This window comes from Pezoporus occidentalis, unplaced genomic scaffold (assembly GCF_034315485.1).
Source record: "Pezoporus occidentalis ecotype Australia unplaced genomic scaffold, CSIRO_AGI_Poc_V1 ctg2, whole genome shotgun sequence".
Lineage (NCBI taxonomy): Eukaryota > Metazoa > Chordata > Aves > Psittaciformes > Psittacidae > Pezoporus > Pezoporus occidentalis.
Window position 1 is genome coordinate 3,228,039 of NW_026913855.1, and position 25,053 is coordinate 3,253,091.

Genomic DNA, 25,053 nt, shown 5'->3' on the forward strand with positions numbered 1-25,053 from the left:
TTTTTTGTAACAGCTAAGAGGAAATTAATGTTTTCCGGACACTGCCTCTGCCTTGGCATTTAGAGGATTATTTTTAATTGTCATTGCTTTTCCTTAATAAGATGACTCCTTTAAAACCAGTATTTATATGTGTGATTAGAGAGTTACTACATAGGGCAAACACCATCCTACTGAAGTTTTCTTTTAGCATTACAGTGACCTCAACTTTATAATTCACAATGGAGTTAGGGCAGAGTCTTTGGGACAATTGAAAGTGTCTTTAATTGTCTTTATTGTCTTTAATGCCTCCATCATGAAGTAATCTAGTTGCAAGAATTTAGCAGAGTTAAAGCTTTTGCTCGAGTGGACCAAATCAGTGAGCAAGTTATTTATTCAAAAAATCCGCTCACATGTGTGAATGGCTCACCTGTTCAAAGGCTATTGGAAAGTCCACTTCAAGATCTGCTATCACTATCCCTTATAACAAAAGCTATGTAAACAAACACACACACACAATTCCAGCTGTTAAAGGTGCCACATATTTATCTTTTACATACTTTTTATGGTTTTAGGCAAAGTTTTGATTTTGACAAAATTATAAATGGTTTGCTATATTTTAAAATTTTAAAGCTGAAATTGTCTTTACTACAAAAGAAGTCTTTGAAATTTTTGTATGCTACATGAATTCTTGAAACATTGCAAAAAGACCAGTTTGTTCAAGCTACTGTATACTACAAGTTCCCTGTTTCCCAATATGCTCCAAGCTCATTCATGATGTGGTGGCCCCAATCTTGGCATACTTAAAGCTTATTAAAACTTATTAAAGCTTATATAAAACTTATTAAAACCCATTTTTACTGTTGCTGCTCTTGAATGTTGTAGTTGAGAAGACAATGTTAATTAATTTTTAATATAAGAGTCAATAACATTCACTAGCATTATAGTTGCTTATCTGAAAATTAAGCTAGTACTGACTTTAATGCTGGTCCTTACTGTATCAGGAAGTAATGCAATTTGGTCTGAGCAGGAAAAAGAACCTCTTAGTTGCCCTTCAGCTATAACCCAAACAAATTCTCTAACAAATTCTCTGAAAAACTCTCTCTCACTAGTGAACTGTCAGTTTATTACATTTCAAATCTGTTTACTTGTATCTAATTTATTGCAGCTTTCACTGAAGTAAGAATGAATGGTATTCTTACAGAAAGAAGTACTTTCCAAATATCATACCTCCTAGCACTGTGAAAAAGCTGTCTGAAATGTTAGAGATTTAAAGTGGTGTGGTAAACTGTTAGCTGGTCTTCAACACATATACAAACAATAGGTCCAGTTTCTAATTGGACTGCTTAAAATTAGGCCCTTAAACAGCTATTTCGGAGCTCTAGATTTTAAAGCGCTTAGAAATCATCTGAACTCAATATTTTTGTTTGCTGATACCAGAGCAAATTTCATATCAGCTGTATATTCAGACACTTCATGCTACTTGAAATTAGGATAGTTACTGCCAAGAATCTGTGACAGTAAAAACTTAGTGCAGGTGCCCCAAAACCGTCTTAGCAATTTCTGCAGTTGAGGAAACAATTTATTCTGCTTTCCATGCTCATCTTCTTCCTCATTATTGGATGAACCCTCATTAGTGTCTCTTTGCCTTACTTCTACCTGTCCTATATATGGGTTCATCTTGAACAATATACACCACATCAAAAATTAGGAAGCGCTGCTCTATCTAGCGGGGAAACTGACACAGATCTTTAGGAAAGGAGGGAAAAGTTTGCTTATGTTAAAGAGAAAGCTGGGGGAAAGTTCTCAGAATAGGTCACAAGGGGGAAAATGTAAGAAATTGAAAATAATACTGAACAATTAGCATTTATACTAAGTCAGTTCTCAGAGTCTGGGCATCATAAACAATATGTTCACAGAAAAAAAAGTGAGATTCAGAGATGTGGCCATAAACCCAGTAGCAGAGTTTCACTGCTGATTCCAACGTTACATATTTAATAAGCCAAAGCCTGGTGGACTAAGATCGATCAATGGACACAGAATGTATTAGCTGCCACTTGAAATTCTTTCACAGCTTTGCAATTGGTGTGCAAGTATCAGTGAATAAAATGTCATATATTGCTGTATGAATAATTGTCTGACAATTGTTTTTAGACAGTTCTGTAGTGTAATTAATCCCTCTTCTTTGGCATCCTTCCAAGGAAGACCTAGAAAAGTGATATGTGCAAGTTTAAGAGGCAGGAACATTCATATGTTTTAGCATCTTAATGAAAGGGTATATGAACATTGTATCTCACCTTTGTTATATCTCTGTGGGAAATATTTAAGCTAATCTCAAGAAATTCTTTATATACCCTCTTTAATGAAAGTTCCCTTGTTTTGTGGATTCACTAAGTTGTTATGGGCTGTACTCTAGGACTGGTGGATGACCTACAAGAGAGACAACTCCTTATACTGGGAAAAACAATATGAAAGCACAGTGAAACAAAGCACTGCTTGGTTGCCTGATGAAAATTTTTGATTTCCATGTTTTAAAGAGTAATATTCAATGTAAAAATGACCTGAGATTGATTTTCCTGTCATTTACACCTTCCCAAATTGAAACCTTACTTTGTTAAAGCCATCAGATGACATTACTGAAAAAAAAACAACCCACGAATAAACACAAAATCAAACTCTTTATGCTCAGACATCAAAAAGATTTCAAAGCCATGACCTCTAATAATGTTAAACATAAGTGGACATTTAGCAGCAATTATTTCAAGGTAACTGAAATTCAGATAAGGTGATCCAATGGATTTAAAAATAACACATAAGACTAAAAAAAAAAAAAAAAAAAAAAAAAAGGACAGATTTGTAGATGTTTTTTCCCCCCTCTGATTTTGTAATGCCACTGAGCAGTGGTAACATTTATCTGCCCAGCAGAGTGCCCCATGTATTTTAATTCATCTCTTCCCAAGTAACAATATAAAATATGTTGTAGCTCTATGGCAAATTGAGTACCAGTTCTATTACTTCAGTTTAGCAATATACAAATTCTAAACTCCGAAATGCTAAATAACATGGTAGGCACATATCAATAGCACAGAGCATGACAAATAACTGAATACTTACCCTGCAAATTAACTGTATTATAAACACTCCTAAATGTGGGGCAAAAAACCCAATCTTACACATGTAAATCCATACAACAGATTTCATCTGCCTGTGAGGAATTGTAGTAGTTAATTATACTGTTTGTATAAGGAAATAATTTTATTTAACATATTTATGGCCTGTAAATGAACACCAGCTACCAGTTTCTTTTATGTAACTTTGGTTTCTGATCTGATATTTTATTTACAAAGCCTTGCTCCAGAAATGGGAGGAATTCTTAATAACTGTGTGGTAAATTGCCTTAAAATGGTTTTATTGTAATTGTTTTGCTGTTATTTATTGTTAAAAGTGGGTTTTTTTGGCTTTTTTTTTTTTTACCAGAGACAATATTGCCCAAATGTGCTGAGTGAATGTGTGCAAAGGTTACTGTGCATTGGACTAAAATGCATCTTAGCTCTTCCTATAACAAGTTCAGTAATAACTGATAGTTAAAGCCCAAATATGCAACACTGCAGAAAAAAAAACAAACCAGAAAAACAACCAACTAACCAACCAAACAAAAAAAAAAAACAACACCAAAACCCCCCAAACTAGCAAGTTTAGAACCATTAGAATGACCTGAATGGAAATTGAAGACTGAGAAAAATAAAAAGATACTGACAATTTTCTCCATTTTCCATTTGTTCTGCTCACTGAGGCTCGCACCCCCACGTGAACTGAGGAAACAGCACAGAAGTAGCACTTCTGCTAGTTGTTTGTTACATCTCTGCCCATCTTTATGCCACTGCTGAACTTTCAGGTGCAAAGCTTCAAGGGGCATGCAGTCAAATGCTGTTTTAAGGACAGCCATGGCACAGAATTTCCTAACTAAAATATTATGCAAGCAGAAGCACCCTCCCAATTACTCTCTAACTGCTGCACCATCTGCTCTGTTTCATAGCCACCCTTTTTCTCAGCACTTGCCCCCCCCCCCAAAGAAAAATATTATGCTAAATATGATAACAAGTACCAAAGACAGAATTTCATTTTGCTTAGTGCTAATAAAATAACTTTCTTAGTATGCTTTTTAACTACCTGCACATTTGTATGGCAGCACTTAACTGGATTACCTATGAAAGCCTTACTCTGTTTCAGAGAGCATAACCCTGTCATGTATAAAATGAAAAATTTGGGTATGATGGAATAAGGAAGATGATCTTAAATGTACTCCTTACAGAAGAAATGTATAATGCTTTTTTAGGAGTTAGGCTGGTCTAATTAAATCCAACATATAATGAATTATATCAATGTAAAATGGAAAGAGAAACCTGTTAGTATAGAAAAAGTGCTTTTGGGAGAAATTAAATTGTCTACTAAGGGAAGGTGGAAATACCTATGCTAATTATAAATACAAAAAGGTATAGGGAAATATCAGTATACCTTTTCTGTGTTTTGCCTTGGATTCTGGAATTTACAAAATTTGACTTTGTAAATTAATTTGTCATTGTGACTGATTTATGAACTCCATTTCTTGTATGCAATGACCACTGTGGCAAATTCCCAGAACCTTTTTTTAGCCTTCCCTGTGTTCTAACCCATTTTTGTTTCACCTTTTATCCAGACAGGCAGGAAATGGCATGAACTGTGGCTGCCTTTGACTAAGCGTAAATGGAGTGGTCAGCTGGCTGTCCCTAGCTTTTGAGCAAGCCAAACAGAACAAGATCCTAGCTGTTGGAACACCCAGTGAACTGAGCTTGGAGGCTGCATGCTGCCTCTAAATCTACTTTTTCTCCCACTTTTAAGAAATTGTTTTGTTTTTATATCTACCCCTTTGTAAAACTGCTTTGAAGATGTTAGGTAAGCTCAAACATAACAGGGGAATGCACAGATGAATATACAAAGACAAACCGGATGCATAAATCTCATTTTCTAAGGAATCTAAGCGTACTTTTTTAAGAAACAACACTGACTTCACAGTAGGAATTTGAATTCATTAAGGAAGAAGATATAAAAATTACATTGAGTTTGTAACCGAATTCCAGCATATCACTGGTGCTTAAATCCTTCAGATCATTAATGTCTGAGTTATTTCAACAGTGTAAAGATTACTGGATAGTTTTGTTCTGCAGAGAGCACCTCAGTATTTCCTTTTCATATACCAACTTTCTGTTTCCTAACCAAATCATTTGCTTTATAGGACTGCATGTTCTTGAAAGTTTTAAGAAGTCAGCAAGTCAAGTCTCCCTAAGGTGGTGGAAGACATTCACTTCTGAAAGAATGCTTAGAACAACGTTTGGGTCTCAGAGGACAAAACCAATGCTCTTTCAATTTATCAAGACCAGAAAAAGCCACCATGTTGAAGATTGTGATTCATTGTTTTACTGTTCAAAGATAATGGGCTGAACTTAAACTGCCAACAGGGAAATTATTGTAGGGAAATTATGTGTAGCCCCAATTACAGCCAAGGTTTTTACAGTATTAGGAGTACAATTGCAGCTAATACAGTCAGCACCAAAACAGTTAATGCTTTTCCAAGGCTACTGGCTTTCAGTTAACATATTTCAAAAGATATAGGGAGATGGCATCCCTGGCAAAGCTGTTGTTTTAGTTTGTCACGAGACAGAGCAGCACCTGGAGAGCATTCAAAAGTTACCGTCAAACAGGATAAATGCAGAGCCTGTAAGTCTGACAGAAATAAGTACCTCAACAAATAAAATACTGCACACATTTAAAAGACTGCTGAGATGTCTCAATCTGTGTGGAAATTTCAAACACATGAGTTTCCCTTAACAACGTTTTATAAAAAATATCTTATCTTGCCAAGGTCAAACAGGAGGTGCCTGAATTGAACAAATGCAATAAAAACAATTCTGTACCTTTTAGAAAACATACGAAGAGTATAGGTAGGAGGCTGTCATATTTCTCCTATTTTGGTTGCCTAATTATTCAACTGCCTCAACAACAACAGAAAATTCTTAGCAAAGTTATTTCTTTAGTGTTGAAGGAGACATCATAATATGTAATACTTTAAAAGTAATCTGAATTAAGATTCAGCTTTGAGAAATAAAATCCTATCAAAACTTTTGTAGAAATCCATTTATATTGATTATATATATTCTAGGAGTTTCCACACTGCTCCGTTAATTAATTTTCTCACAGATCTGTCTGTACTATACAGAGATTTTCTTATATTTACAAAGATGGAGGGATATTGGATGAGTCTTCACATCTCAATTCCATGGCGCAATGTGTATTGCTACAAAGTAGGGAAATAAAAACAGAGGTGCAATCAAATAGCAAAGACATCTACCGAGGTACAAATGTGATGCAAATTCAGATCACTACAAAAATATTCCAGCTCTTTTTGTGCTACATAAAGCCTTAGGCTTCTTTCTCTGCATCTGATGCTTTTGAGAACTATTTTTTGCTGCAGATGTGACACAGCTTTCTTGTTATGAAGCAGAAGGCCCCTTAAATCTAATATGGAAGCATTACTGAGCTACATTACCTCTTTCAAATGAGAGAAGGGAAAAATACATACAGACCAGAACAGGTGGAAATTATTAAAAGAAAAAAAGAAAGAAAAAGAAAGAAAAAACACAATTAAAAAACAACAAACAACAGTTTAGAAGGTTTAGAAGAAAAAAAAAAGCGGGATAATAAGGACACTATCTGAATGCTGGGGTCACACGTGCTAGAGAAGATGCCCTGCATGTCATGGACAAGATCTGCCTCGAAAAGAACACAAGAAACAATCCCATTGCAGAAATAAACAGACAAATACACAGTTTTCTGCCATTTTCAGTGATTATTTGATGATGATAGGTGACTGAATTGGTCATTTTTATGCAGTTTGAATCAATAAGAACCAAAGGTACATGATACAGCTTTCCACATTGCACCTGCTTAATTACAAGTTACAGAATCAAAGGGAATAAGTTTGTTGCTTGAGCCTTCAGACAGCCACATAAGGTGCTCTTGAGTGCACCTGTACTACAAGGAGATAAGCACTATTCAACGAATTAGTTATTTTTTAAGACATAACCTGAAAAGTTTTTGCACTGTGACACTGTGAGATTACAGATCTTTCTTCATATATTCCGGTTTCTCGCTATGCACCTTTTTTTTTTCTTTTGTGAAGCCTTTTGTATCTACACTAACAGAGGCAGAAATAAATGCAACCAAAACACATCCCCTTGGTTAGAAATTCTTAACAAAAAAAAAAAAAAGTATGAAGAGGTGGTTAAATTGTACCTTTTGTCCATTCCATTTTTTCAGACCACAACTATTCCCACTTCTCACAGAAAATACTGAATCATCTGCAAAGATTCTGACGATAAATTTTACACCAGCTAATCTTGCAAAAGGTAACACATCTGACATTTAAGGGGACCAAGGTTTAAAGTCTCTACTTGGCCCAATTCAGAAAAGAAATCCAACCTGCCCCTGCAAGCACCCAGTGCACTACTGAGTAATTTAAAATTCCGGTCTCTATCAACCGTCTTTTAATTTTTTATAACAATTTAAATAACTTCCTTGGAGAGACACAGGCTATAATACTATGGAAGTGAAGTTACTTACTTAAAATGAGAGCTGAGTTGATGCCAAGGCAAATAGGGATTTAAATTGCATTTTCTTACATCCCAAAGCATTTCTTAACCACTACACTAAATTCTGCTTTGACATCTTTCTTCCTATCTCTCTTTCCCTCCATCGTGGGCATACAAAACAGAGAATCATAGAGTCATAGAATAGTTAGGGTTGGAAAGGACCTTAAGATCATCGAGTTCCAATCCCCCTGCCATGGGCAAGGACACCTCACACTAAACCATGTCACCCAAGGCTCTGTCCAACCTGGCCTTGAACAATGCCAGGGATGGAACATTCACAACCCTGCTACCACTTGTCCTGTCATTACAGTCCCTAATGAAGAGTCCCTCTCCAGCATCCCTGTAAGCCCCCTTCAGATACTGGAAGGCTGCTAGGAGGTCTCCACGCAGCCTTCTCTTCTCCAGGCTGAACAGCTCCAACCGTCTCAGCCTATCTTCATATGGGAGGTGCTCCAGTTCCCTGATCATCCCCGTGGCCCTCCTCTGGACTTGTTCCAACAGTTCCATGTCCTTTTTATGTTGAGGACACCAGAACTGCACACAATACTCCAGGTGAGGTCTCACAAGAGCAGAGTAGAGGGGCAGGATCACCTCCTTTGACCTGCTGGTCATGCTCCTTTTGATTCAGGCCAGGATATGGTTGGCTTTCTGGCCTGCGAGTGCATACTGCCGGCTCACATTCAGTGTCTCAACAACCAACATCCCCAAGTCCTTCTCCGCAAGGCTGCTCTGAATCTCTTCTCCAATCAGCCTATAGCTGTGCCTGGGATTGCCCCGACCCAGGTGTAGGACCTTGCACTTGGCTTGGTTGAAATTCATAAGGTTGGCATCAGCCCATCTCACAGGTGTGTCAAGGTCCCTCTGGATGGCATTCCTTCTCTCCAGAGTATCAACCAAACCACACAGCTTGGTGTCATCGCCAAACTTGCTGAGGGCGCACTCAATCCCACTGTCCATGTCACTGACAAAGATGCTGAACAAGACCGGTCCCAACACCAGTCCCTGAGGGACACCACTCGTTACTGGTCTCCAGCCGGACATTGAGCCATTGACCACAACTCTTTGTGTGCGGCCATCCAGCCAGTTCTTTATCCACCGACTGGTCCACCTATCAAATTGATGTCTCTCCAAATTAGAGACAAGGATGTCATGTGGGACAGTGTCAAACGATTTGCACAAGTCCAGGTAGATGACATCACCTGCTCTACCCCTGTCCATCAGTTCTGGAGCCCCATCATAGAAGGCCACCAAATTGGTCAGGCAGGAGTGCCCCTTAGTGAAGCCATGCTGGCTGTCACTGACCACCTCCTTTTTTTTCATGTGCCGTAGCATGCCTTCCAGGAGAATCTGCTCCAAGATTTTGGCAGGCACAGAGGTGACACTGACTGGTCTGTAGCTCCCTGGGTCATTCATTTTCCCCTTCTTGAAAATTGGAGTTATATTTCCCTTTTTCCAGTGATCAGGAACTTCACCTGACTACCATGATTTTTCAAATATGATGGACAGTGGCTTAGCAACTTCATTTGCCAGCTCCTTCAGGACCCGTGAATGGATTTCATCAGGACTCATTTACTTGTGCATGTTCAGATTTTTAAGTTGGTCTCGAACCAATTCCTCTCCTACAGTGGGCCTAGGGTCTTCATTCTCAGAGTCTTTGCATCTGCCTTCCAAGACTTGAGTGATGCGGTCAGAGCCTTTGCCAGTGAAGACTGAGGCAAAGAAGTCATTCAGAACCTCAGCCTTCTCCAAATCCAGGGTATCCAGTTCTCCCCATAGCTTCCAGAGGGGGCCCACGTTGTCCCCAGTCTTTTATTTGCAATGTTCCTATAGAATCCCTTCCTGTTATCTTTAACATCCCTAGCCAAGCTTAATTCTAACTGGGCCTTAGCTTTGCTAACATGGTCACTAGCTTCCTAGACAACATCCCTGTACTCTTCCCATGCTGCCTGTCCTTGCTTCCACTTATTATAAGCCTCTTTTTTCATTTGAATTTTCCTCAGGAGCTCCTTATCCATACAAGGAGGTTTCCTGGCCCTCCTGCTGCACTTCCTTCTGGTTGGGATGCAACACTCCTGAGCTTGTAGCAGGTGATCCTTGAATATCTTGAGACCCCCTGCCCTCTAGGGCTATATCCCATGGAACCTTACTAAGCAGGTTCCTGAAGAGCTCAAAGTCTACTCTCCTGAAGTCCAGGGCAGTAAGCTTGCTGCATGCTCTTCTCACTGTCCTGAGGATCTCAAACTCAACCATGTCATGATCGCAAACATCTTGAAGCAATGACAGTACCTCAGAAGAACTAACTATGACTAATCAGAATTTTCCACCCCTTGCATCACATGCACCTGTGTTTGCCTGCATAGTTATCAGATTCCCATAAATAAATAAATATACTACTTTTGCATGTACATGAATATATCATAGGGATATAAGTAAACTCGATGTCATCCTTGCAAAGAAAACAATGTGTACAAGTACAAAATAAGGAAAATTTCATTTCTCTGTGTCCTATCCTCTTCCCCTAATATACGTGCATTAAAACACAGACCAGAAATGGAGGTAGTATAAACACACAAGGAACATCACAGCATAACCAGACTGATAAAACAAAATTGACTTAGGAAAAATCTACCTAAAATTAAATTTTGTACTCCACATTTAGACTCTGCAATAAAGCTGTATCAACCTCAGAGCTGTGTTATTATCACCATTCATTTAGCCCATTTGATGTGTTTTGATGTTAAGTAAAGTATGCAGAATGCATGTACACAAGCCAAAACCAAAATAAGTGCACTGGTCTCAGGTGCAGTATTGATCTACTCTGGTATTCAGAATCAGAATGTGCATAAATACTACATATTGAAAAGAACATACTCTGCTATTTCACAGGAGAAGCATTTCATTTGTTGTATTAAATTGCTAATCTGACAGCTTGCAGAGTAATGTTAACAGTATTTTAAAGTTCATCTTGTTTCCTTGTTCTGTTGTGCCATTTTGGCAGTGAGAGGTAATTCAAGCTTTCCTTTTATTCGACTGTAATGGCAGTGCAGTAAATTATATCTGAGTTTATTTTAGCCAATCAGAAACCCTGATTAGTTGTAGTCTAATTAAGGAATAATGAATGAGGAAGTGACAAATTTCCTCTTCCTCATTTATTTTTGTAATTAAATTGCATACTGTGCATCAATCAAATAATCTACATTATTAGAATTTGAAACTTCTTTTGTAACCCATGTGTTGCTTTTGTGGCAGGAACATTTATCAGGCTTTATGACCAGCTGTCAAGAAATCATAAGGTACCAGCATTAAGCTATCTATCTGATAAATGTCCTTAAGGAAAGACGCAAAATAATCAGCTGTAGCTGTTGCAAGAATACCAGAACAGTGCAGTGGTTCTACTAGGTGTAGCAGAGGGTCAGAGCTTACTGTTAGATAATTATTCAGGTTGTCAGCCAACAACTAAGGCCTAGTACCTCTACCAAGCTCTTAAACTTCTACAGCTTAGTCTGAAGTGTCACTTGTCCTTCTGTAAGTCTTGATTTGATAGAATTAATACTGCATAAATTAGAGGTGAAAACCTCTATAAAGAAGATGGATAAACACAGCTTTACCCATTATTAAGTTTACAAGCCGTAGATAAAACATACCTTAGGGGCTGAAATCTTATGCACAAAATGTGGAGTTAGGAATTAGTGAAAAAGACAGTTTAGGAATGTTCAAAATACAGGAATTTGCTTTTGAAGGCTTTCAGATTTTCAGAGGAAAAAACCAAAAACACCACAAAACCAAAGTAAATTACAGTTTTAACCAAAACGCTCATTTGGAATATCTCCCTGATGTCATATGGTAGGGGGAGTTAAAGATTTATACTATCTTTCTCTTCCTTTAATGGGTCTTCTATTTGCTTCTATTTACTGTAGTGTCAAAAATAAGCTGATTCACATAAGTTAATTTATATTACTTACATCATTAGCTGCGTAGCCTCTTACATTACATTAAAAAAAAAAAGTAAATTAAAGTAAAATGATATAGTGACAGCAGTCATCAGAAAACCACTACTGCTACTGAAATATGGCCAATTTTTTCTCTTATCCATTCTTTTTAACAAGATACCATGGTAACAAATTTTTCTTGTTAAATTATATCTGAAGCAGAAATTAAGAGTGTCCTTGTAATTTGGAATGAACTGGACAAGAAAGACCCATATTGTAATTCTAAACTAAGTTCACAGAAGTTTGAAAAGTACTTTCTTTATAGAGGTAAAAAACATGATATAAAGCAAATTCCAGGAGAAGCTGTGAGAGGAAGTTTGGGGTTTTTTTCTGTCAAGTGTTCTCTCTCACAGTGTATCTAATGATCTTCTTAATACTCATGACAGGGCTAAATTTATGTTTCTATGGGTATTTAGGTAAGACATAAGCAAGAAGTGGTTGATAGCTTCCAAACAAAAAGCTTTGCACTTGACATAAAAAGCACCATTTTCTACATGGCATTGCTTCTCCTCTAGGTTCAGTCTCTATATGAGAGTTTAACTTAAGTCCTAAAGAAAGATCTAGACTCTTAGCTCCTATTCAAGAATTAGAATGCAACAGAAGGAAGTTACGGCCCTTAAATCCTCTTGAGGATTTTAATTTTCCATTTAAAATATCAAGACATAAACAAGAATCCTAACTCTATCCTCTCAAAGATGATGAAGAGAATAATTACTTAAGTACGTATTCTCACTGCATATTTTCATATACCAAATAAAATAGGTCACAAATTCCTATGTAGATATTTTGTCATGGTGAAATTCACAATTTCTTCTTTCCAGGAATGGATTCCACTAGTCTATATGCAAAACAGCAACAGAACCAACAATTTCTTTCAGGCCATCTTTTTCACTGCACTGTTTTCAGTTTAAAAATATAAGGACGTAGTGGTACAAAAATGTCACAACAAAATGGAAAAATCCCATGGGTTTTTTTGCACTGTACCTGGCAGACAACTTAATCTACAATTCTCAGCATTACCAGAAACTTTGAAATCTTAAAATGTTAAGCCTTTACGTTTCATTACAAAAATTATTCTGCTGTAAAATTACTATGTAATAGTTACAACTATGGTTATGTTTGAATGACAATATTTGCTTTGCTTACAAAAAGTGCCCATTGTTCATGTTTTCCCTGGTATTAGTCTGCAGTGTTTGAAAGATAGGTCACTGTATTCAGAATATGAACTAATTCTGAATGTTTCTTAGATATGATCAAAACATCAGAAATTTTTGGTACATTTATCACTGGAAATGAGAGCTGGGAAGGAGGGAGCAAGACCTTTGATTTTGGTTTTGCAAATGGTAGGTTTGAATATCCTTTCAAATTTCAGTAAGCCCTATATGCTTAAGGAGGAAAAACACCTGAGAGATGTAAGATTACATGACTTCAAGCTTCCGAACACAGGAATACAATATTGATCCTCAAAAATCATTATACTGTTGATGCAAGAGAAGGGAAAAGTAGGAAAACCTTTTTCTATTAATGCTTCAGGCAACTACCACAAGGGACTTGCGAGTCCTAAATTTGCTGCTACTCTCAGCAAATAAAAATACACAAAGCTTTTCAGACTTTTAAGGCAGTAAACATTTCAAAAGCCATTTTTCACTGTTTTACTGTGAGTAGATACCACTAAGCAGCTGGGAAATCTAATTTAGGTTTGAAATCTACTTACAGTTTTGAGATCCTTGGCACTATTTCCGGGGGAGTCCTTGTATAATGCTTTTAGACTAGAATAAAAATATTACATAATGAAAGCCAAATATATAGTAAGGTAATGAAATCACACATTTATTGTAAGTGCCCATCTTTTCCCCTTATTCCATGCCTAGCAGGTCAACACAGCAATATTATTTTAATCATATAAAATTCTATTTCTAATGTCTGATTTAAGCAACCAACCACCTCCACAGTATTAGAACTACTAAGGAAATACAGGGGTTTTGTGTAGGTGGATGAGAAATTAAGTCAAAAGGGTTTTCAAAAAAAAGCGTGGTTTTAGGCATTTCATCACTACTTGACAGTGTTGACTGTGGTTGTATTTGTTATTGTCTAGAAGCAGAGAAAGTGGGAAAAAGCAATGTTAACAAGTGGTTTCCATTTGGATTTTTCACTACCAGTGCTTTTCCTTAGAAGACTCTGTGAACTATGTGCAACTCTTCTCTCCCCTTAGCAACAGAAGCTATTGGAGAACCTTTAGATTCATCTATGACAGAGCTTAATTCACTTGAATATTATTATTTCTTACAGGGATTTCTTCTTTATCAAGGTTACATGTGTAGCTGGTAGAAAACAAAGTTCGTTTTGTTTTTTTTTTTATTTCCCCAGGTCTTATATCTCTGATTAAGAAAATGTAAGGAAACTATTCCTCTGCCTAGTCATATTTTAGCTGTAATATATATTAACTAGGACTGATTTATGTTTAGGAAGGTTTAGTGCTAGTGAGGTTTATGACAGATTTATTGGAAATGTATAACAAGATTCAGTGTTTGCCAGCAGCCGGACCAGTGAGCAGCCTCATGGTCACTGAGTATAAATGCAGTGGTAGCCAAGGAAACCTAGATCATCCCTCAAAATCAGAAGTAAAAATAAATGTAAGAGCATTTTAGTAGCATTTACAAGCACATTCAAAATTTCGCTTCTTATCACTTACACTGCTGAATTGTTGTTCCTAAGGACAATCCTTCAGAATAAATAACAGTATTACAGCAATGGAAGAAGAAATTATTATGTTGGTACTTGTAGTGTATTCACAACTAGAAAACATGTCCTTTTCTCCACTTCCCAATGTAGCTACCAGCCTGAGTCCCTCCTGTGAGACTGCTACAGTCAGTGCAAAAGTATTGATATGTTTCCTTCCTGCTGGAAATTGCTTCACCTTCATGTTAGAGACTCAATCTGAGAGGAAAAAAAAAATCATAAGGCACTTGACTTGCAAATAATCTCTCACAGCAGGTCAGGGTCAGCTAACTTTCCTTGCCAAAAAAAGAAAAAAGTGAGAAGCAAGAGGCAGGGAGAGACAGATCTGATTTCTGCTAATGTCCAGCCCGTCTGCTCAGCCAGATGGCCAACTGAATCACAAGAGGAAGGTGTCACAGTCACAGAGAAACCTGAGCCTTTCGTGATTTATCATACTCTAGTTAAAATAATAATAATTCAACAGCAGCCAACAGAACCCTAAAGGCTTTGTGTACTGGCATGCCAAGCTTTCCTGTAATCACTGTGATATCTCCAGGAACAAGGGGTGGCATGAATCATTATTTAGATGTGATAACATGACCCCTACAAACATTGGGGGATAATGGGCAAGTCTGCACTCTGCAAATCGAATCACACCATGATCCATCATTAACCTAAGTGAGTTATTGCTTTATTGAAGTAGCCCTGTAGACAAATAGGTCACAGTCTATTTAAAAGCCAAGAGATTTGTTAATGCTCTATGGACTTACATTCTATTAGAACATTCAGCCTGATAATAATCGAGACTGTAAATATGCTTTTAATGATAGGTAGGAAAAAAAGGAAGAACTTCAGATTTACAGGAATAATTTTAGAATGTTCCACTGAAACATTCTTATTTACACATATAGAGAAAGGTATGCTTATATGTGTCTCAAGTTTAATCTTAAGGAAGAGTCACTAATTTCAAATTGTTTTATTCCTCACAAACTTTTATAGTGCAAGACCTTGGGACTGTGTGAAAATTAACACACTTCCAGTTAATATGAATCAGCACTACATGACAAATTAATATTGCCCTTCAGAATTCAGCTTAGGAGGTTTTCAACATTTAGCCATTTAATTGCTACTTTAGGAACTCTGGATTTTGCATAGACATAAGTTCAGGAGTTAATACCAGTTCTGCACTGTTTCATCTGGATAATAGGACTGAGCTTCAGAATCATTTAAGACAAACCTGTCAAAAGATTTCTCCCTTTTACTGCACCCTGGCAGCTTTATTCAATTGCGGATGCAACCAGGAATTGTGGACACCATCCTTCAAGACTGCTAATCATAAATGAAGGAATTATATTCCTCCTAAGTTTCCTGAAATAAAGTTTAAATCAATATTATTTTTTTTCCCCAAAAAAAATATTTATTGTTACTGATATGAAGCTTATAGCAATTCTTTGCAAAAAGGTGAATAATAAATGAATCTATTACACAAATCATTATACACTAACAAACCAGTTTTGCCTGACAAAGGTAATAATGGGCTTAACAGCTGACAAGAAGACATTTTCTCCAGGAACTGCATAGGTAATTTGGGAGGAGCATATGCAGCAGAACTTGCTAAATAGTGGAGAAACTGGTAATCCCTACACCTGAAAACACTTTTACTTGCTACTAGGAAGCACAGCTGGTTTGCTTCCACTTCCTTCACTTTCACCTTGCAAAATTAAAAAAAATATCTATGACTACCTCCTGTATGACTCTGTTATACAGCTGTTCTCAGTATATGTAGTGTTTTAAAGGAATCTGTCTTGCACTTTTTGTAAGTTCCAGGGCATCTACACAGAATAACTTTGATTACATTTCTAAGATTTCTAAGATCACAATAACTTACTAAATATTACTATACATGCTGTTTTGTTAATTTGTTGGGGCATATTTTGCTTTTCACGTATTCAAACTGTATACTTATCTCCTTCATATTTCCTCAAGACCCTTTGAGACTTACCTGCTGAACTGAAATTCACAATGGCATACTGCTTTTACTGGCAAGAGCCTGAGTATAAAGGTAGTCTTTTTTTTTTTTCCTTCCAGTCATGGTTTCAGGAAGGATACATATTCATGCTTAAACAACTCAGTTCACTCTACAGCTCTGGAACCAAACCCAGAGAAATAGTTTTCCTGTGCATAATAATGAAGTCCCCATTAACCACATACAGCTTTACTTAAGTGTCTAACATACAGTAAAACTGCTGTATTAGATGGTTCTCTGGCTCTGAATTCTGTCTTACACTTGTATTTCTGGAACCTACCTGTGATCAAATATGATTTTCTATAACATTTAAATAGCATGCCAATATTAAAAGGCAGAAATTGTTTACCCTTAAACAGTTAGGACTGTATGCAGGCCACTGATGAGTTTTCCTGATGTCTATTTGATTTAGTAATTGAACAAAAATGCATTCTCCTAGTGTAAGGAGGCAGCTGATAAATTAGAGAAGAGCATACAGAAATCAACTGCTTAAGACAAAACTTAGAAATACAGGACAAAAAAGGCTGCTATCTATTCTTTGATCACCATCTCTCTCTGTCACAGCCAAGCAGCAAATGATGCTGATACTTTGTCTCCTGGGCTATCTGGATGAGTACTCAGAACTTAACTTTAGCAAAAATTTGTTGTTGGATTTTTTTGTTTGGTTGGTTTGGTTGTTTTTTTTTTTCCCATGGTGGTTTTGTTTCTTTGCTTTGGTTTTGTTGGTAGGGGTTTTATTCTGTGACTGGTTTTTGGATAGATTGAATTAGTCTCTACTCCTACCGCTGAGAACAGATGCCATGTTTCCCAGAAAAAAAATAAAGACTGAACAGCAATATTTCTGTATGGTACATTTTCTGTAGATCTCACTCCTGTTTATATACACCCATTTATATACACCAGATATCCATCTGTATATGCAGTCAAGAACAATCTCTGGCCAACTTTGCTGCCAGTTTTCATGTGTTAGCAGAGTTCAGCTACTTCAACAAGTAAAAACGTTTCAGGATACAAAGACACAGCACGATAGTCTTTTGAAGTTTCACACAGTAAAATGGATTCTCACTAAGTGGTATGTAGTTGGATGTGTTTGTCTTTTAACAGATACTTGACAGACCATCTAGAAACAGGCACTGTCCTACCTATTTCTTTCTGCCTAGTTTAGGTGGTTATTGTATGTCTTATGCACCAGAGTGATATCCCTTTCTATGAGCACACATACTAAATTAAGTCCTTCAAACATCACGTGCATTTTAGTCACACAACAGCTTTTTTTAGACACACAGACTTGCTTTTTCATTCATCTCTCTGCTTCTGTGTGAAATTTCTTCTTCTGACAGCAGGCTAAAAGCATGGATTTAGGCCTGAAGTAGATGATTACCTTCATTGGTTAGAGAGAAACTATACATGATGGGAAGGTCAAAACTTTGACCTAAAATACAGCTTATAAATTTAGGAAGGGGAAAGACAGGTGGTAAGAAAACGGGAGGCTGCTTCATTTTCCTGTAACAGCCAAACCAGGGGCAGATGTCAGACAGCAAAAATTTAGTAGGAGAATATGTTCTGACAAATGACACCTGAAGGAAAAGGGTTAGACCCAGGTAACTGCTGGCTGTTGGTCCATTTCCAAGGAAATCCACAGTGCAGTTTCATGACTTTCTTAAATAGCACTAACCACAGATCTCAAAAGGAGCTTTACCAGCAGGTACGCAAGAGCATGGCAACAACATGGCAGCCATACTCTCTGCCAGGTTAAATGTCTGCTATTTGCCAATAACAAGCAGTACTACCTTTGTGACTGAGAGCTTCCAGTCAAGGTTAAGCCAGCTTTATTCCTGCTCTGTGCCCCCAAAGAGGGAAGGATCAACCAAAACTGAAGCCAATTTCTACAGGAATAAACAATTACTACTGGAATGCAACAAGAAAGGTGCTGATGAATCAAGTCTCTTGTACATGTTCAATGAGCTGTCTCTTCAGTGAATCACCCAGCTTTTTTTTTCTGACAAGGAACAGAATCAGGATTCTTTCCATCAATGCCAGGAAAGTCAAAACAAAGAGGTTGCATCTACCTTTAGCCAGGTTTATTTTCTCTTTTTCTATTTAAGTATTTCAAACCAAGAATGGATTTTAATACTATCATCATTTTCCTATCTACCATAATTATTTTTAATATGCAGCTCAATCCATCAGATTATAAACACATTCTCCATGTTGCTTTGAAGTGTTTTCCTTTAGGTGAAGTAATTTTCAAGGTTCATCTCTAATTTGACGCAAGTCCCATCATATTTCATGCTGTTCTCAAAGTTTGCAGTGGTTTAAGACATAAAGTGACATTGGGAGCTAAAATATAATAAGTGCAGTTTATATCTAAATTTTGTTGTAGATAGTAAGAATCAATGTACTGAGACAAAACACAAGAAACAATGCAAAGCCAAACAAAATGTGAAGCAAAATATTTGTTACAAGATTTCAGAAAAGTATATAGCTATATCAAGCTATGACAAAGTTCACTTGATCTGTCAGGGAAATGCAACCCCTCCCTGGTACTTGGCAAAGCAGCTACTTCAGAATCCTTTACAATGGGTTTCATTGGATAAAAGAAAACAAATCAATCAGTAGAACAATAAATAGCAATGAAATTAGGAAAGGAGATCCAATAAAACAAAGTGCCCAAAACTGTGTTTTACTCGTTTCATTTGATAGCAATACTGGCTTTTCAGTAATGAGAAATGATAAATATGTTATAGTATATCTCAGGAAAAAAAGGACTTTCTTTAGCAGAGAGCTTCGTAAAACCATGCTGGTGGATACAGAAATTATCTCTTAATATCAGGCAGACTCTTAAGTGGCATCCTAAACAGAGACAAACTTAGCCATCTTAAATTCAGGTCTCTGAACAGCAATTTGTATTAATGAGGGATGACTGGATATGCACTCCTTTACCCTAGTTTCTACTCTGTGGAATCTAATAGTATCACAATACAAAATAACAAAAGTGAAAATACACCCCAACATGACATCCACTACTGTCACATGACCACTTGTAAATACATACAGCTCCTAAGTGCAGGCCAGTAAAAGTGAATATACTGAAGAAAATAACGTATCACAGACCCTACTCCTCCTCTCCCCATCTAAAACTTCCTTAAAAGTGAAATCTAGAGTGGAAAAGAAGGGGCAGGAGGGGGGACTTCTTTGGTATAAGATGTTATATTGCAGCTCATCTAGTGAACAGTCAGTTGCCTAAGAAAAAGCATAAATCACATTATTTTTTCATAACACTGTTATAAAACATAAAACTTCAAACAACGTCCCTTCCTAGTAGCATTTGTCCATTAAGTCGCTGTTGCCACCATGCACCATAATTCATTTCCTTGCGACACCTTAAACTCAGTGTGCTATACAATCTCAAATTACATTCACCTTTTAAATGTCTCATAAATATGTCTCTGTTTCAAGGGTCTGTATAAACACATCCAAACTTTTGTATACATACAGATTCTTTAAGTGGAGCATCTGCTTTTTAGTAATTCATTTTTGTGAGTGATTTAAAAGCAGAACAGTATTCGGCTTCATATAACAATTTTCACAATTAAGATCCCTGAAAGTGCTTTGCAAATGAATAGCCAACCAATATACTTACGCTGTAGGTAAATACATGTGGTTTGAAGTGGAGCAGATAAATGCAGAAGTATTAGTTTCTTCTCTTAACACAGGAGTAGAAAAGTCACATTTAAAGTAAGATAAATCAAAGACACTGTGGAATCAGCATTAATTTTGTCTTGTTCTGTGTTTCTCTTCTGCTTCTTTTTGTTAACAGTGTTTAATTTACAGGTTTAAACCTATCAGCTGTCAGAAATGAATGACAATGTGAAAAGATTAAAATGTGGCTGGTTTACTCTGCAGCATACTGAGAAAAGTATCAGTGTATTTTCTTACTTCAAATGACATATATTAGATCTTCCAGAAATATTTTTCGTTATGTATTTACACTAAAATTTAATTGGCCATGTTTCTTTTCTAGACTTTCACAAAATGATAATTCTGCTGGAGCTGCTCAACAATTTGATTATCTTTACTTTTTTATTTACATAGTTCAGCACATACACAAACACACATATCACTGTCAATATTATGAAAAATATTGAGGAAACAGTTTGGTGTTTCTAAAAGAAGCAAATAGAATTGCTTAATAGAAATACATATAAGTGATTAATTTTCAGAACCTCACAGCTGTGAATTAGACAACTAATCAAAAATGCAGGTTGTCATCACAAAATTATTTCACACTACACTCACATCTATACTAGTAACTATGTTATGTGGTATTGAAGTATAAGCAACAGAGGCAAAGCTTTTCTCAAATTTTTAATATTGTTATTTAAAGATTGATAGAGATTGTTAGAATCAGAAGCAGAATTCATGACCAAAATTCAGGTTTTAAGGTAAATATATCCAAACTTAAAACATATTCTGTTTCTTCATTGTAACAGCTTCAGGTAATTAGATTCAGAAAATAAGAACAGAGATGCAAAGGTCACATGCACTATTCTTATGATCTTTAAAAGCATAAAGATATGCATAAGCAATATGTTCAAGAGCAAAAGGTATGATGTCCCCTTGGACAGACACTGTCATCTTCAGAATGATGTATGTGGCAAAATTCTTTTAATATACATTCAAGAAAGCCAGTATTTATGATAAGTTATGCCTAACAAGAACGAAGTGTTCCAAATAATAATAAGAGTCAATTAACTCATGGGAAACTATTAGCATTGAATTGGTTTTATAGTAGGCTGTAAAGTAAGAAAAGACCCACTCTTTACCAATGAGGTGGCTGCATGTCCTTCTGTGGTTGTACGTACAGCAGATACAAGTCCACGTACTCACCCCTTTGCCTGTGTGCTTCATTACAGAAAGACAGGGCAAGTTTTACCCTGACTTTATCCTCTCTGTCTTCCTGTAACACTGTGCACATGTGAATAGTTTATAAAGGGTGATGTGTGACTAATAGTTTCTTTGAGCATGTTAAAGACAATTCATCTGAGCTCTGGATGACTGTAAGAATGTTTGAAAATTTGATAATGATGTTTTGAACAGATACACTCTCTAATTCTGTGATAACTGATCATAATTAATTAAACAAAATTAATTAATTAAACACAACTTCTTAACCTTTTATAAAGCATTTATAACCACACCTTTAAGATAATGTTATAATAGTATCCAGACAAAATCAACAGACAGAAGCATCATGTGATTTTCATATTACACAGGTGTCAACAATTTCTGAAACATTCTTGTGCAGAAAAGTATTTAAAATAATTTCAATACTGAAAAAGCTGTCAGCCTAAAAATTACTTAAGGAAACTCAATTTAGGAATTTGTTAGCCTATAAAATTTTTAAATCATCTCAATCACTGCTATTGAAATAATGGGATATTTAAGGTTGAAAGCAAGCAAAATAAGCATTTGTTTTCTGAATACTGATTACTAGTCATCTTTTACTTCAGAAGAACAAAACTCCAACTGATGGGTAGAAAATGAGAAATTGCATCTAGGAAGGCAACCATAACATTTATATTTGCTGTTCTGTTATCTATTCTATATTGTACGTCACTGCAGCAGAAATAGTATTTCTTCTTCTCTATTCAGAAAAAAGAAAAAAAAATACAAAGTATCGAAAGTATTTTAAGGGAATTCTTTCTACCTATCCTGAATAGAAAGGAAATTGTTGAAGATTATATTATCTCATCATATTATCTCTATGTGTTATACCATTCAGCACAGCAGGTAAAAAAATACCATAGAACTGACATTAAGAGCTGTTGGGGGGAGGGGGGAAGGGGGGAGAGAGAGAGAAGGCAAGGGGAAGCAAATGAATCCAAATAAAGTCAACTTGAGGAAAAATAGTCATATATGTGATAGATATGAGAAAGGCAAATAAATTACTTTTTAAAGAAGTCTTTTCAAACTAAAGCCTTTTCTTTCTTGCTTCCCCCCAAAAACGATCTGTTTTCTCTACCACCTCTAACAGGGACCCCAGCCTAAGCAAACAGCAACATCAGGTAATAAGTTTGATCACACAAGATGAAACCTTTGGTCGGTGTGGTGGTATGTTCTGGAGCACTCAAATCAGTTTGGCAATTAACTGCTTCTGACTTCTGCAATGTAACCATCTGGCTTTCAGATCTGGGAAAATATTCTGCAAGAAGCCTTGAAACCTCTTAAAAACATGCTGTGATCAATGAAAGGTTTAATATGTTCAAGAGGATCCAAATAAAGATTTCTGAATTTCCTAAAAGCATGGTTTCATGGAAACATTTTAGTCCTGATGTATTTTGTATTTGAAATGCAGTCACATACACAGCAAAAGGTACATTACCATAAGACCTACTTATTATTCCTGAATTGTTAGACTTTTTGTGATTTATATTTGAACTTCAAAACAGAGAAAAAATTACCAGTAACCTCAACTGCTCATTGATGTTACTCACCAATAAAATAGCCTGCCTTCCTGTTTAGCTCTATACAGATAGTTGCAGATACAGAAAAAAAAAAAAATCAGCCATCACTCACTCGGTGCACAGAGAAATTAACACAAAGTCCATCACAACGACAATGTATTTTAAGAGGAATATTTAAAATGCAAGAAACATGTATCCTTCTTAATCTAGACTAAATAGTTGGAATTTAATACCAAACCCACAAAGGCATTCACATTAAAAAATTATGTGAAATATTTATCAAGATAAGTACCTTCACATATTTCTGTTAGAGGCACACTTGCAGCATGACTTTATAATTCAGGGCTAAACTCACCATTAAAACGTTTGTTATAAAGATTACATATGTTCTACTGCTCATCACATGATGAGAAGGAGAATTCTACTAATTTGTAGAAGATCAATTTGAAACATTACAATAATAAATCACAGCTTTCATTTGAAAATCTTGCATGTCAGGGCTAAATTTTATTTCTCACTATTAAATTATTCCTGCAGTGCCCTTTTTTTTTTGTTTTTCTTTTCAGGAGGAGGCTGCTCAGATACTTTCATAGTTGCTTCAAGTCCAATTCACTTCTTTCTTTTAATTGAACCCTACCACTTTAAAAGCCAATGCTGCAGATATTCACCCCATCCCATCCCCATATTCCTGCCTCCTCTCACACACATAAGACTGACTGCTTAGGAAATAAATAAAGAAATATGGCAAATACATTTTCAGCCCCACAAGTTTCAGCCCATCGCTTCTTTATTTTCTCTTTCAACTGGAACAGGTGCTCAATTTGGCAGGATGTAGTGGCACTGATTTCACTACCCCCCCAGGTCAGCAGCTTCACCCGTACCTGTGCATTTCGGAGCCGCTGCCCGACCTGGCAGAGTGCTGGACGTCTGCACAGCGGGGAGGGAAAGGTGCAGCTTCCTCCTCTCCCTTCGCTGCCCCCTCTTCCTTTAGGCACTGCGGACTTACACACTTTGTTTAGAACTTATTGAAGTTCTGCGATTCCAAACCGGGATGAGCAGGAAGAGGCTGCTGATCCACACGGCCAGGTTTCTCGCGTGTGCCCCGCGGCTCCTCCGTGGAGCCAGCATCATGTCGTGCAGTGCTTCAGGGCCCCACACCACAGCCCCAGCCACCGCCATGCAATCCCAATTCTCCTTCCCCTCCCCAGAAAAGGCAGCCTTACCTGCTACATGAAGCTGCAGCAGCCTCAGCGAGATCAGCAGCAGCAACAGCAGTATGCACAGCAGCAATACCTCTTTCTCTGAATCACTGTAGCAACAAACTGCCCTTTCTCGTGTTCCCCTTCATTCACAAAGGATCTCGCAGGCAAGAAAGACAGGTAGAAACCGCTTTCTTACTGGAAGAGGTTGGCTCCCTTCTCAGAAACGACTGAATCCCTCTCTGTGGTTCCCTACACATTAACTCTTCAGATCAGTACTGCTCCTCAGCAGCAGCTTGAGCTGAACTGCAGCTGAGAGAGACTAGCCAATTGGTATTGAGGATTCCCTTTTTGTAACCCCCTCCCACAAACATATACAGTGTGCATTTGAAATTTTGTTAGTTGTGAATAGTTTTAACCCCTTGCTTAAAACCCACCCTATGCATTTGGAGCTCCAGATAAGCTGTCGTTTTCTTTTTGCACTAAGAAAAACTGACCAAAATATCCCCACCTGGATTTTTTAAAGCTGGGTAACGTTCAGTGAGAAAACTAAAATATCTCAAACTGCTATCAGCTGACTGGGAAGATGATGTGTTTGCAATCTAGTAGATACAGCGTATGACAAAACCAACCAAACAAAAAAACCCAGAGCAACTACACTGCAACCTATCATACAGATATAATTCTTCCCCCCCCCCCCTTCTTGTATTCCTGAGCACAAAATGTGTCTGTACTACAATCAAACAAGAAAAAAGAACTTAAATAGTGGCATACACAGGCTCACGCAGTCACAATTACATGCCTAGAGAAGAGAGATTTTTCTTTGTGCCAGTGCTGAAATTTATTTAATGGATAAGGCTTTTTAATTTTATCAATGTTGAATGCTGTGCATCTGAAGAAATAACTTTACTGTTAAACTCTCACGATAAATATGCCACCTTCTTGTTTTTGGTTGTTTTTTATTTGCAGGAAAGAACTGCTGTAAAATAGGCT

At 36.8% G+C, this 25,053-nt stretch overlaps 1 protein-coding gene across 3 annotated transcripts in view; it reads right to left on the reverse strand.

Moving 5' to 3' along the window:
- The window catches only part of LOC134163125 (cadherin-12), a 550,087-nt gene extending 525,518 nt beyond the window's left edge, over nt 1-24,569 (reverse strand). Inside the window, exon 1 of one of the 3 annotated variants that reach the window (XM_062617684.1) lies at nt 24,085-24,569. The gene's annotated coding sequence lies outside the window, so the exon portion shown is untranslated. Of the gene's footprint in view, nt 1-23,742; nt 24,030-24,084 lie in introns of those variants that run through there. The other 2 variants (XM_062617681.1, XM_062617682.1) reach the window with 2 other exon arrangements.
- Nucleotides 24,570-25,053: the final 484 nt, after the last annotated feature.